The following is a 14,591-nucleotide window of genomic DNA, read 5'->3' as shown; positions in this document are numbered from 1 at the left end:
ACACGAATACAACTAAAATGATAAAATGTAGGTAATGAGAATAAAAAGGAAATGTTATGGGACATTCAAACTCAGGTAATGTGAAAATTTAGCTTTTTTAAAATTTTGAATTTATTTTTCCCTTACTTTAGAAATGGCCATAAAAAAAGAAGAAAAAAAGAAAGCGACTTGTTGAAGGACATTTAAAAATGGCTACTACTCATTTTCTGAAGTTGCTTTAATGAACTGTTTTCTGAAGCTGAAGTTACTTTATTTTAACAAGTACTTTGTGAAGGAACAGAAAACTTATACTAAGTCCACACACACATCGAATTTTGACAAAATTCGTTAAGATTTCTTCTGCTATTTTGAAATTGAAATTTGCATAAGAAAATAGATGAGGTTTTGGTTTTAGAGGTGAATGTTCACGAAAACTTTAATGGTACCCTTAAACCTTAGCCTATAGTGTATTTTGAAAATTTAAGTAGAAAATAGCAACAAAACCCTTAAAGAATTTTGGGAAAATCCCAAGCGTCTGAAATAGGCATTAATCAAAAATTAATCTTCCCTGCAGTAAGTGGGATCAGAATTTCAAACATTAGAATATGTGGAAAAATATGGCCAAAGAGAAAAACCAAGATCTAAATTGAATCCGGTAAACAGAAGACAAAACGAAGATAACAGTTATAAAAAAGAACAAGTATAAAAAATGGCTTGAATTACGAGAGAGGGTTACTAAAAATATATAAAAAAGGAAAGAAAATTTAAAGCACACAAGCAAAGACTTAAAAAGAGAATTTCTAGAAAAAAAAAGAAAGAAAAAGAAAAAAATGGACTCTGAAACAAATGAGAAAATAAACAAATGTAAACAATGGTAAAAGAAACAAAGGTAAAGCTAGGATTTTTTAAGCATCAAATAAAACAGTATCAAGTGACAATGAACCAACGCGAAACGAATAAGATGTTGAAAAAAAGTGTGGAAAGAGACTTAGGAAGTAACAATCCCTCTTCTGAATTTGTATTATATGTTTTAGTAGGTATTTGATGAAGAGCATAACACTTGGCCGAGAACCCCCACCCTTTGAGAGGAATCTCTCAGCTCTTTTAACAGGAATTTTGATTGCCTTCACTGGGAAACTTGAAGGAAGGAATGGTCATGATAAAGCTTTCTTCAATGGTGTGTGTTGCCAAATGGGGTCACCAATATATGCTTGCGGCCAGTAGGATCAAAATGTTAAGCAAGTAAAACATCGAGTGAAACCTTGCACAAAGAGCGAGGCTATAATTTTGAATCACTTGTTGATATATGGATGTCACGAAAAAGAAAAAGAAACAAACAAAGAAAGAAAAAGAAGTAAAAAGTAGTATATCTTTCATTAAGAGAGAGGGTAAGTAACGACATATAAAGACTGAAAAATAAGCTTAGCCACGTATATAAGCTTAGCATAAGTAAACAACTGAAAAGGCGAAACACAGGCAAAAAGAAGAAAAAGAGGAAATAAAATGTAGTGGGAAATTTAAAGCATAATAAAAAATAATCATCTAACTATTAAGTATAACAGCTTTAATTAGTACCGAACCAACTGGAAAGAGAAAAAGAAAACAAAATGTCGAAAAATGTTTAGGAACTGAATTTTAATTGGTGACCACTAAGCATCCCCTTTTTTTTACTCCCTCAATTAAAATTAATCAAATAGCTTAAAAGTCTCAAAATCCATTAAAAATGTAAAATTCATGCCCAAGTATCCAACGTGTATTTAATTTACTAATGTGCTTTGAGTTAGTGGATTCAAAATGTTTAAATTACAAAGCCATTATTAAAATATATACCAAATGAGACATTTGAAGGCTTAGGTTGTGAATGGGAGACTACAACTGATTGGAGCATAAAGCCAACTGACGCCAACACGGATGTATTAGCGTTACCACCACGAATTTCCAAAACCCGTGGAAAGTGTACCAAAAAGCCTGCGAAATTCGTTAAAAACTTATTACCACTGTTAGAGCGTGTTAGACCTTCTTACTGAAGTTTACTTGTTGTATTTTTCTTCATTGACCGATTCAAGAATCTTGACCAATGATTGCCAGTCATTTTTGACGGATCCGTAAACGTACTAACAGTCTTTATCGTTCCGGAATCTGCTGTCAAAATATGTCAATCCAACTGAATTTCGCTACTCTGAAGTAGCAACGCTAGGACCTCATTAGTTTTTAAAGTAATCAAGGATCAAGGTCCAAATGGGTGAGTGACGAAATGTCAATTTTACTTTATTGTGTGAAAAGTGATACCCAATAAAAACCATTACCACACATCAGTGGCAGATCCAGGGGGGGGGGGGGCGGGCCCCCTAGCGTAGTCTAAAGTAGTCTAATTTACGTAATTAACTCAAATATGCGATAATTAAACTTGCTCCTAGCGAAAGTTTATCGGATCAACTTATTTTGCCCCCCCCCCCTAAAATTTTTTTATCGGATCAACCTATTTTGCACCCCCACTAAAAAAATCCTAGATCCGCCCCTGCCACTTATTATGTAAGTGATATCCGGTTAAAAACCCTCTCTGCTCATGTATCGCAGCAAAGAAAAATCCTCAAAAATAAGTGCTATAGGTGTTTAAACTTTGTGATGCGTGATTCACAGTTAATCCGTAGTGCATGTAACAAAGTGCAAACGGTCGTTGCTTTACAATCAGCTACTATTAGTAGCTGATATCAGTCGTAATATCAGCTACTAAATAGGCACTATTTAGTTGCTATCAGTTGCTAAAGTAAGAAGCTACATGTCCCCTTTCCCAAAAATAAATCCTATAATAATCCTATATAATCGACTTCACGTCTGGGAGCCTTTATCTACGGAAAGAACAAATCAAAGTTAAGTTAAATCAAACGCAACATATATCTGATTGCCAATCTGAAATTATACAAGAGATAGTCTGATGTACCAGTAACAATCTTTTGTCTTTTCTGTGTGCTTATTCAGGCTTTTACAGTGATTGCATGATTTTGGTTGTCATTAAGATGTGTTTTATTATTTTATTTGCTTTTTTTGTGTGTTTTTGTTTTGTTTTTTCTTTATATGTTGCGTTTAATTCAAGTTAACTTTATTTTTTTTCAGTTGATAAGGGATCCCGGATGCGGAGGCGAAATACTTGCATCTTATTTTGTTGCCAAAAAAAATTATTTAAAGATTGTTGCCAAATTGTTTCACTGTTTTAGATAAATTTTACCCGTTTTTCTCTCTTAAATTCCGTAAATGACCCGTGTCCCTGAGAACAGCAAGATATCTTATGGTTACACAAATTTTCTCAATATTAAACTTGGAAAGTCTGAGAAAAAGCCCGGCCGGGTCAAGATAAACTTTCACTAAATATGAGGGGATCAGTGAACTCCAAATATTGTATTGGTGGGAAGAAGTGACGGGGGGGGGGGGGGTGAAAATATTTATTTAAATAAGTCCTAAAATGTTTCTGTTATCAGCACCATCTGCTATTAGATAAAATTGTAATTAATTTTTTATTGGAGGGAAGAAGTGATGGGAAGACTAAAGTTATTGATTTTAATACAGGCCTAAAGTGTTTCTGCTATTATCCCTTTTTTTGAAGTTTAGTATAAAGGTGAAATAGAAGGTATTCGTTCGAATTTACAAATACTCTATCTACAACATCTTGGGAATTAATCGTATAATCAAATAGTAACTTTAAGAATATTTGTTGTTCTTACAGCCTCAAACGTGAATTCCAGGAGTGTGGTAGAAGAGGGAGTAATGTGCTTATAAAATAATCGAAAAAAAAATTTGGTTCCATGGCAAAATATTTGGCTGCACTAAAATTCTTCAATAAATTCTCCAAATCGCGTTGGTTTGTCAGAGTCAGTCTTTGCATTTCTCTAAATTTAAAAATAGTACATTCGAAAAAATTCTTGTGATGTGACATTTTCAGAATAGTGTCTTTTAAATATTTATTAAAAATATTTGACACAACTTTGTTGAACTGATTAGAATGCCAGAATAGACAATTTTTATCTCAAGTAATTTTCTGAAAAGACAGGTCAAATCTAGAATAGCTTTATTATTCAAATTATAATAAATTCAGTCGGGATCGGTTTTCACCTGTCAAACCAAAATGCCAAATAAACATTTTTTGAAATGCTGAGTTGATCCGAAATGTTTATCCTCATATCGATCAATCAGCAAACGATCAACCATCCTCATCCCAGAGTTTGCTTACGCAAAAGTAACTTATAAAATCGTTTCTTGTCAGAGTCACAGCTTGCCTGTGAAATGATGCAGGTTTCTTTTAATGAGCAAAGATTCACCCACAGGGTCACAGAATATATATATATATATATATATATATATATATATATATATATATATATATATATATATATATATATATATGCGCGCATATATATATATATATATATATATATATATATATATATATATATATATATATATATATATATATATATATATATATACACACGCACAAGGCCGTACCCAGGATTTTTTTTTACGAGGGGGTTTTTACTCAAAAAAAAATTTCGGCGGGGGGGGGGGGGCTACACACAAAACCTCAAAAAACACATACAAAATTTGTTTATATCTATTTTTGCTATGTTTTTACGAGTCAAAAAAAAATTCGGGAGGGGTTCAAACACCCCTAACCCCCCACATGGATACGGCCTTATATGTGTATATATATATATATATATATATATATACATACATACATACATACATACAATATATATATATATATATATATATATATATATATATATATATATATATATATATATATATATATATATATATATATATATATATATATATATATATATATATATATATTAGAACTACGTATTCCATTCGTATTCACATCGTAATCCATTGTATTTAGCACGTGCTAAGGGTTGCTAAAATAGCACAAAAGGGCTATTTTAGCACTATTAAAGTCAACTTTTTGACTGTAGATCATCGTGTAGTGCGCAAACTTGGGTACTTGTAGCACTTTAGGAGCTGACCGTGGTGGCAGACCTATTCACGCTTTGCCACAACAAATTTCCAAAAAACCTGCGATTTTTTTTTAGAACGTATTTCACCCTTCTTACTACAGTTTAAATTTATTCAGTCTGAATTGAAAGATTCCAGGATGTGGACCAATGAAGACCAGTCATTTTATTACAGGTTCGTCAATACAATTCTGGTCTTCGTTATTCCAGAATCCTTCAATAAAGACTGAAATTTTGGTACTCTGAAGTAGCACCTCATTAGTTACAGTTGAGTAAGTGCAACAAGATCCAAACGGCTGTAGCAATGAAATGCCTGTTTTGCTTGATTGTATGAAGGAAGTAATGAAAACGATACTGAAAAGACACTCCCCTCTACTTATCTAAAGCAGCAAGGAAAATGTCATTTAAAATCCGTGCTATCATCTTTTGAATTTTTTGAATCACAGTTAATCCGTAGTAGACATAACAAGGTGTGAATGGTCGTAGTTACTGTTTAGTTACTGAAATGAGAAGGTAAACGTTTCCTTTCCTTTTTTTTTTTGAGGCATATGCAACACATACATACTCAAAACAAGATAATTAAAAAGGTCGATTATGACAAATCTGAAACAGTTAGAATCATTGTGATATCTTCATTGGGTCAAGATTTCAGGTCATACAAACACCAGTCTCTTATGAAGCTTCTAGACTTTTGGCAGTTAGCCTGGTGCTATTTTTAGAGATAAGTTCAGAGTTCTCCTCCCATTTTTCATTTTGGTAGGAAGAGGCCTCAGTTTACAGTATCTCATTGGGAACAATTTTTAATGGATTTAATTGTTTAATTGAATTAGTGTTAACTAATTAATGAATGAATATCGCGATTGAAAGTGTTACTAAAAAAAGAAACAAAAAATTAAAGAGCTAAAGAATATTCTCTTTAAAAATGAACTCACAAGTAGATTAATTTTAAATTTAAGTTTCAAATTAATCTACTTAAGAATGAAATTAAAATTTGTCTTCCTTAGTCAAAATTTGAAGCAGATGATGACTTTCTGAATTAATTGCTAAATTTTTCTCCCGGAAAATTACACCCCCCTCAGAAAATCCCACTGTTCCAAAATTCCCCAACAGGGAAAATTGAGCAGCCGCAGAGAAAAGTACAAAATAGGTGCCTCAGTATGTCGAACAGATGTCCTTATGGGTAACAAAAGGACCAGATATCAAAAACCGTTTTAGGACAGGGGCTGTTTGGTCCAATCCCTTTTGACTTTTAAAAAAGTGATTAGACATCTCAATATCCGATCGAATGAGCATCCTCCGAAGTTTCTATGAACATTAGGGGATGAGGAAGAGTCATCCCTCTTCTATACGGAATAAATTCTGCTCATTTTAGGATTTAATGTTACTCTTTACTTTCACCATAACAGCGCAGACCAGAAATATTCCTGGAAATGCAGAGAAATTATATATCAATTTTCACAAGGGTGCTGCATGGTGATACCTCCCTTCTTATTGCACAAAAATGTCTCTGGCGTTTATTTTAATACTTTATTTAGCTGAAGTGATTTACTCCATAATACAGTGTGCACTGTTAAAAAGGGGCGATAGGTATGTGTAAAGGGGGGGGGGAGGGCAAATGCCTAACGGAGAAGGTTTTAATGGCCTAAATTTTAAAGCCTCATTGAGCCTTCGCATGAAAATTAAATGAGCCTTCGGGAGTTGCTGCCAAATCCTTTTTGGTTCTCATGTGTTTTTTTTGGTCTACACTTTTGTTATTGGTGCTGAGGGGTGGGCGAAAGAAGTAGTTTCCTAGTAATGACCAAGTGGATTCAGGTTATGTTTCTTGAAATTGTGTGCAGTTAGACATAATTCACATCGGATATTATGAAGGACTATTAGTGGGTCGTTTCTGAGTGGGGAGGGGGAGATAGCAGCCTGGAACCATCTTGGAATGAGATGTTCTTTTTCATTTTATTTTTATACATTACTTTTTTTATTACAAAACTTTTTTTAAAGGTTTAAATAACCTTTAAAAAAATGAATATTTCACAATTTTGCCCTGTCTCTAGGATAAAAATTTAAATAACCTTTTTTATTTTAACAGTTCTAATTAGTGGATTTCGGTCTATTTCAATACCCCCTCAACGTTTCCTGAGTTTCAACAAAATTCCATTAGCCGCTTCTGGAATATTTTAGATACGCTCTTCTGACAAGTGAGATGAACATATCATGTTTTGAGTGAATATTCAGACTCTTAGGCGCTCCTAACATATTGCAGATACACCTTTTTGGTAACTTAGATGAAGATAGTGCCGTTGGTTAGGTCAATATACCCCTCAACATGCCTCGATATTTCCCCACAATACCCTTAGTCTTTTTGGACACACTCAGGATTATACATTACCAAATTTCCCAATGACAAAGCCTACTTGTTAAGAATAGATAAATTAGATAATTTACAATCCTTCCCCAGGCGTTTGGGGCCATAACTATTAGACCTTGGAACTATTTTGAATAAAATAACTTTAAATTTTTTTATCAGTATAAGGGGAAGCATCTAAAAGGATAAAAGGAGGGGGGCTGGCTACCTTCCGTTTCTTTTTCAACTTCCCTCTAAACTAAATTTTAAAGTTCCAACTTAATACGCTTAACCATTCCTTAGATTTTGCTATTGTACTCTTTTGAATGCCTTCCTGCCTATAATGTTTTTGATTGACATCCACCTCAATATTTCCTAAAGGTTTTACCTTTATGCCCTTAGCCTTTGATGGCTATTCTAAATAGAATAAGATGGCTATTCCAAAATTTCGGTCAGATGTCTTTGCGGAGGTTGCAGCTAAACAAGCATGGGAGGAGGACTGGTTGCCCTCCGACCATGTTTGAACACCCTCTTCAACATGCAATAAAAGTTGAAACTTAATATCCTCTGCCCTTTTCAAGATGTTGTAGATACACCTTTTTGAAAAAATGGATGTACATAGTATTAACCCTCACATAACCCTCAATATTCCTCGATGTTTCACCTTAATACACATAACCATTTTGATCCCATCAGAGTTCAGCCTTTTCCCTTTTCTTTACGATAGATCCTGTAATTAAAAAAGGATAATTGTATGATTTACAATACAATCCTTTACAATCATCACATAGTTACTAGACCTCTTTACTTTTCAAAATTTTAACCAATGTTGAAGGGAGGGGCTTGTACAACTCCAGTAACTTTCCACATCCCCCTCAACATACCCTGTAAGTTTCAACTTGATAGCCTCAACGGTTCCTTAACTTAACAGGCATAGTTAAGTGACTTTTAGACTATTTTGAAGGAGATGGCCATTTCAAAATTTTGATTACATGCTTTTAGAGAGAAGACGGATAAAGAGGGCATAGGAGGGGAACGTGCAAACCTCTAATCACTTTAAAAATATCCCTCTCAAAATGTCCTAAAACTTCCAATTTTTATCCTCAGTCGTTCTTAACATATTGCAGATCCACCTTTTTGATAAACTGGACGCACATAGTGCCTTTTGATTTAGTTAAAGATGCTGCTCAAAATTTTCCAAAGTTTCACCTTAATACCCTTGGCATTTTTGGATGGACCCAGAATCAAAACTTCCCCTTTTCCTAATGATGAATCTTGCAAGTAAATAATGGATACATTTCATAGTGTACAATTGTTTCCCCAAGGCTGTGGGGGCATAGGTATAGCCATTAGATGTTTTGACTAGTTTGACAGAAAATGATAATTATGAAGTTTTGATCAGTTCACAATTATAAAATGCACCAAATTAAATTGGCATCAGTGTTAAGAAGAGAGGGCACATAAAAAGGGCAAGAAGGGGTGAGGGAGCCGGTTCTCCTCCAATACCTTTTCAACTCCCCTCAGCATACATTGAAAGTTTCAACCTAATACCATCAGCAGTTACTTAGATATTGCTGATATTCCTGTTTCACAACCAGCAAGGACAAAGTATGTCTTGATTTTGGTGGCACCCTTCTCAGCATTCCCTTTAAGTTTCACCTTAATACTCTAAGCTTTTTGGAGATCCAGGATCAAACATGCCCTGTTTCTTTTAATAAATAACAATGAACAACATGCATAACTTACAGCCCTTGTACCAGAAGCTGCGGGACGGGGGGGGTCAAACCAAGAACCATAGTTATTTGACCTTAGGACTATTTTGAATAAAATGGCTAATTCAAAATTTTGATCGGATGAATTTGAAAGAAAAGGGCGTGGGGGGGGGGGTGCCCTGCGATCGTATTTAAATCCTAAAAAGGCCACTGGGACTTTCGTTTTCCGATATACCATCCTTCCCGTAAACACACTATATCATAATAATTTACGTAGGCAGCTCAATAGGGCTGCCTACGTAAAGACCGATGTAGGCACAAAGTAGTTTTTTTCTTTTTTTTTAAACTTGGGCACTTTCTATAGAAGTTGTCACAGAAACTTGGAAAGGGGCTTATTCAATTGGAAATTGTAAGGGCTTGTGCCCTGTTCAATAGTCAAAAGTGTTGGAGGCGCCTCCCCCCACCCTCAAATACAACCTAATCAAAATTATGAAATAGCCGTTTTGTTCTGTATAGTTGCAAAGTCCAGTAATTATGTCTCTGAAGATGACACCCTCCCCACAGCATTAAAGGGAAGGGTTGTAAGTTTTACCCGGGGGTATATAAAGTTTTTTTGGAAAGGGTGGTCGCATAAAATTTGGAGTGTGCTAATTGGATTAGAGATCAGAAGTTCTAGTGCCCTTTTTAAGAGTCAAAGTGATCGGAGGGCAACTACCCCCCCCCCCTCGCTCACCGTCTATTTTCCCCAAATGTATTAAAAATTTAAGACAGTTTTTTGTTCAAAAATAGTCCAAAGACCACATAACAAGGCCTTTGGGGTTGAGACCCCCCCCCCAGAGTCTGGGGGCAAGGGTTGTAAGTTATGCCCCAGATGCATGTAATCTTTTCATGGAGGGGGTGTTTATGTGAACGTTACAGCAGGCTAATTTGATTGGAAATTTAAAGTCTTAGTTCTCTTTTAGAGTATACAGTGATAGAGGGTAACTAGCCCCCCTCTCCCTGACCCCCTCTTTTCCCCAAACGCATCCGACAAAAATGATGAGATAGCTATTTTATTCACAACAGTCCAAAGAGCATATAACAATGCCTTCAGGGTGGTCACAACCCTCTAGATCCCAGGGGATGGGGTTGTATTTTATGCAGCGGGCATGTAAGGTTTTTATGGAACGGATGGTCGTATAAACTTTGGATCTGTTGGGGCTTATTTGATAGGAAGTTGGAAGATTTAGTGCCCTTTTAAGAGTCAAAAGTTAATTGAGGACAACCAGCCTCTCCCCTACAAGCCCATCATTCCCCAAAACACATCCGATCAAAATTTTAAAAGCACTTTCAGTTTATTCAGCATTGTTGAAAGGTCCAGTAATTTTGTCTTTGGGGATGTCAACCTCCCTACAGTTCTCAGGTTAACGACTGTAAGTTAGACAATTCGTCCATTGTTTACATATAGTATAAGTTATTGAGAAAGGAATGCATGTTTGAGCTTTACATTCGAAAAATATGAAGGTAATTCAGGTGAGCCTTTCCGAGAATGTTGAGAAGAGTTTTGAACTAAATCAAAACACGTTATTTGTATACGGATTGCGAAAAGGGCGTAACTTATGAATAACTGGGTATATTAACTTGGAACATTCAGGAAATGATAAGGGACATGATCAAAATGGGAATAATCGCATGCTACCACTACTACTACAACTACCTCTCTACCTACAATACTCTACCAACTACCTACAATTTGAACTAAATCAAGCGCTTTGCGCACGCACATTGTCAAAAGAGTGTATCTCTAGATTTGATTTGGTTATTAAGTGGGTACTATCAAAGAATTCTAAAAGGGGAAAATCTTCTGACGAAAAAAATCATCTGACAGGGCTTGTTGCGAAGGATGTTGAACTAACCAAAAGAAAATATTTGTACCGTGTTACTAATGCTTCTACTCATACTACTGCTACTACTACTATTGTTACTACTTCTACTACTACTACTGCCACTAAAGCAAGGCTACTACTATTAATTCTACTGCTACTGCTAAAACGAATGGTATCAAGGTGAAAAGTTCGGGAAATATTGAAACTGTATAGAATTTAATTGAAACCAAAGTATAATCACCTACGGAACAAGTACTGACAAAACTCTACAAAGTGACCCCGCGTACCTCAGGGTCTCTAGACGCAAAATGTTGTACTACTTAATCGCTCCGAGCCAAAGTACTTTGCTCCGGCCAATAATTATGCTAGAGCGTGATTCAGGTGACGAGTGACCGGGATGAATTGTGTAACTACGGTTTTAGTTGCCAGGTTCGCATAGGTATACAAAGGGTCACTTTTTTGTGTGGAGAGGATAGGTTTTGTACTTGTGGAGAGGATAGGTCAGTACTTGTTCCGTAGGTGATTATACTTTGATCGAAACACACTATGCCCTCACAGGTTGTTTAAGAGGACGTCTTAGAAATAGTTAAGGAATGGTCCTTGGTATTAAGTTTAAACTTTCAGCGTGTGTTTAAGGGGATGTTGAAGAAAAAAAAGCTGCTATGCGCATACTACTACTAATGGTACTACAATTATTGTTATTACGCAAGCTAAGGAATATTTAGGCGGATGTTGAACTAAATCCAAAAGTTCAAGTGCCATTTTTAGAACGACAGGGGGTACTAAGATTAAACTTTTGGGGCTACTACTATTACTACTTCTGCTCTTACAATTTAAATAGATTAAAATAGTGTAAGTGTATCCAAGTTGTCAAAGAGCATAGAAAAAAAATTTTGGGAACGAAATTATGTTTTATTTTTCAGGTCAACTTAACGAAGTTTAAAATTAAATTTAACAATACTATTTGTGTCAGGATTAAACATTGGTGAAAAAGTTTCTCTAATACAGAAATAGCAAGTCAAACTATGGATCGTTATAGAAATACCCTTAAAGATAAAAAAAAAATCAAGAAAAAGAATATGTCAATAAAAAACAAACAGAAATTAAGTTAAAAAACTTTTTCGAAAAAACAATTTTTCAAAGAAAAGTAGAGTTCCATTAAAGAAAAAATGAGCATACATATAGTCAAATAATTTTCCGAGCGTAAAACTCCCACAAATGACCATGAACTGATAAATGAAATCCAAAACGAACAGAAATTACAATAAATAGCCGAGTCAAACTCAAAACGAGCAGAAATTAACATAAGCTGGACGCAGAACCCTATGCCTTCCCATGGCCAGAACGAAATTTGCACTTTACTGAAAAAATATAAAAGTTTTTACTTTTATAACTTTAATAAATCAAATAATATTAACATTTTGATTAACAAATATCAGTATATGTATATTAAACTGACACTGCACATTCCATTTGTATTTTTTTCAGTAAAGTGCAAATTTTCTTCTGGTCTTGAAAAGTCACGGGGGTTGTCATAACTACTTATGTTAATTTTTGCTCGTTTCGAGTGTGACTCGGTTATTTATTGTAATTTCTGTTCGTTTTGGGTTTCTTTTATTTATTTTACGCTTAGAAGATTATTTGACTTTATTTCTGCTCATTTTTGGTTTAATGGAGCTCTTTAGTTTTCTTTGAAAAACTTTTTTTGTGGAACAAGTTTTTAAATTAATCTTAATAATAGGGAACTTGCATAACTTACAGCCCTTGCCCTGGGGGATGGAAGAGGGGTTGCCAGCCTCGGAGCCATGGTTGTTTGACCATGGAACTATTTTTAAAAAAAGGGCCATCTATAATTTTTGATGGGATTCATTTGGGGTAAAACAGCGTGGGGTGGGTGGCTGGTTGCCCTCCGTTCACTTTTTGCTCTTAAAATGGGAATGACTAGTTCTCCCAAATGAATTTCCTCTGGGATAAAATTACTAAATGAATAAATAATAATGCATCGAAGCCTTATGGCCTTTTACTATTGGTAACGCTATAGCATTTTCTCTGACTTAAGCATGCGAGGGAAAATTCAATTTCCCGTCTAATGAATATACAAAATTGTCCAAGTGGAATATGGAGATATCTGAGAGGGGGACAGCTAGCACCCTTTCTTGCTAAAATCATGATCATTTTATGAAAAGGTCCACCTTTTTTAATCGATTTTTTTCCAAAATTAACTTGGGACTTCAATATTTTCTTATTATAATCATTGTACAATCGAATTGTAGAAAAAGGAGTTTCTGTCATGCGCGGCTTTTAGTTACAAGGGCTATGAACTTTATATTTATATTGTAATTTTATTATTTGTTTTGACAGTTTTTTCTTAATTATTGTATTATTATATGTATATATAATTATATTATTTATATCTATAGTTTCATGTTTATAATTTCATTTAAAGCTTAGGGTATATTTTCGTAATTATTATTGCGATCTAAAGGGTATCGGTTTCTAGGCTTTAGAAATCGGAAGTAAACATCGTTGCTTCTACCAGTGTGAAACCATGGCCTAGTATATAATTATTATAATATCGCTATTATATCAGTATTGTATGTTACGATTGTTCCAACTTTTTAAGTAATATTGTAATAAAATGTATTCATACTAATGATATTAACTTCCCTGGACTCAGAGGGAGATTGAGATATTAGAAGACGAACTATTAGTTCAACATTTTATTACTATTTTTATTTGTTCTACATACGTTAAAACCCTGACTTAGAATAAATTTTAATCTTTTCTACTGTAAATTATTACTACAATATTTTTTTCTATTTTTGTTTTACAGACTCTATTTCTATTTTCGCTGTTAATTTTAAATTGTCTAATTTTTCCGAGTTACCGCTGTAGAACTGCCAAGGTAAAAAGCGGTAAGACTTCTGTACACTATTTATTAGTTTCCCAACTATTTTGCATAGATGGGGTGGTCGGAGAAACTTGGTCGACCTCATCTATTTGTGGCATTCTCTGTTAGTTTTAAGTTTGACATGATCATTTTAATTTCTGTTTGATTTTATATTTTTCTATTCATTTTTAGCAGAATACATTATCTTTAGGTTTCGTTTGATAACTCATTTCGATTTTTCATCGCTTTGGGTTTCTTCTATTCGTTAATAATAATTTATGATCCTTCTAAGTTCGAATATTATATAGTTTTATTTCTTATCGTCTTAGTTTTTAATATGGCTCTTTACTTTTCTTCAAAAAACTTCTTTTTTGGTAAACGAAAATAGATTTAATTTTACAAATTAGTCTGAGCTGTAGCCTACTGATGTGAAAACATCTATAATAACTTGTTTCTCTTTTAGATTTTTAATTATATAGATTTATGTTTTGTGCAGCTCCAATTCTATTGAATTATTTTAATATAAACATTAGAGAGAAAGACCCTCCCATTCATCCCATTTATGGTTTAATTTCAATTGCTAAGTTTATTTTTGTAGAAAAAAATGTGTTCAGCTACTTCTAATTTAAGCAAAGATTTTGATACGAATGTGCACAGTAGAAGTGTCTAATCTGAACAAAGTGCTTACGCAACACATGGAAACTCCGAATAAGGCAATCAAGACTGATTAAAAAAAGAATAAAAAAAATCCAATTGATAAAAGTTTTATCAGTTTGTTTTGGATTGAGAAAT

General features: G+C 34.1%; 1 protein-coding gene across 1 annotated transcript in view; it reads right to left on the bottom strand.

Moving 5' to 3' along the window:
* Positions 1–14,496, bottom strand: part of LOC148948961 (uncharacterized) — an 87,205-nt gene extending 72,709 nt beyond the window's left edge. Inside the window, exon 1 of the mRNA XM_089095072.1 lies at positions 14,488–14,496. The gene's annotated coding sequence lies outside the window, so the exon portion shown is untranslated. The remainder of the gene's footprint in view (positions 1–14,487) is intronic.
* Positions 14,497–14,591: the final 95 nt, after the last annotated feature.

Source organism: Artemia sp. Qi Xiang Cuo, chromosome 9 (genome assembly GCF_049724085.1).
Source record: "Artemia sp. Qi Xiang Cuo chromosome 9, ASM4972408v1, whole genome shotgun sequence".
Lineage (NCBI taxonomy): Eukaryota > Metazoa > Arthropoda > Branchiopoda > Anostraca > Artemiidae > Artemia > Artemia sp. Qi Xiang Cuo.
This window is presented reverse-complemented; position numbering and strand designations above follow the sequence as displayed.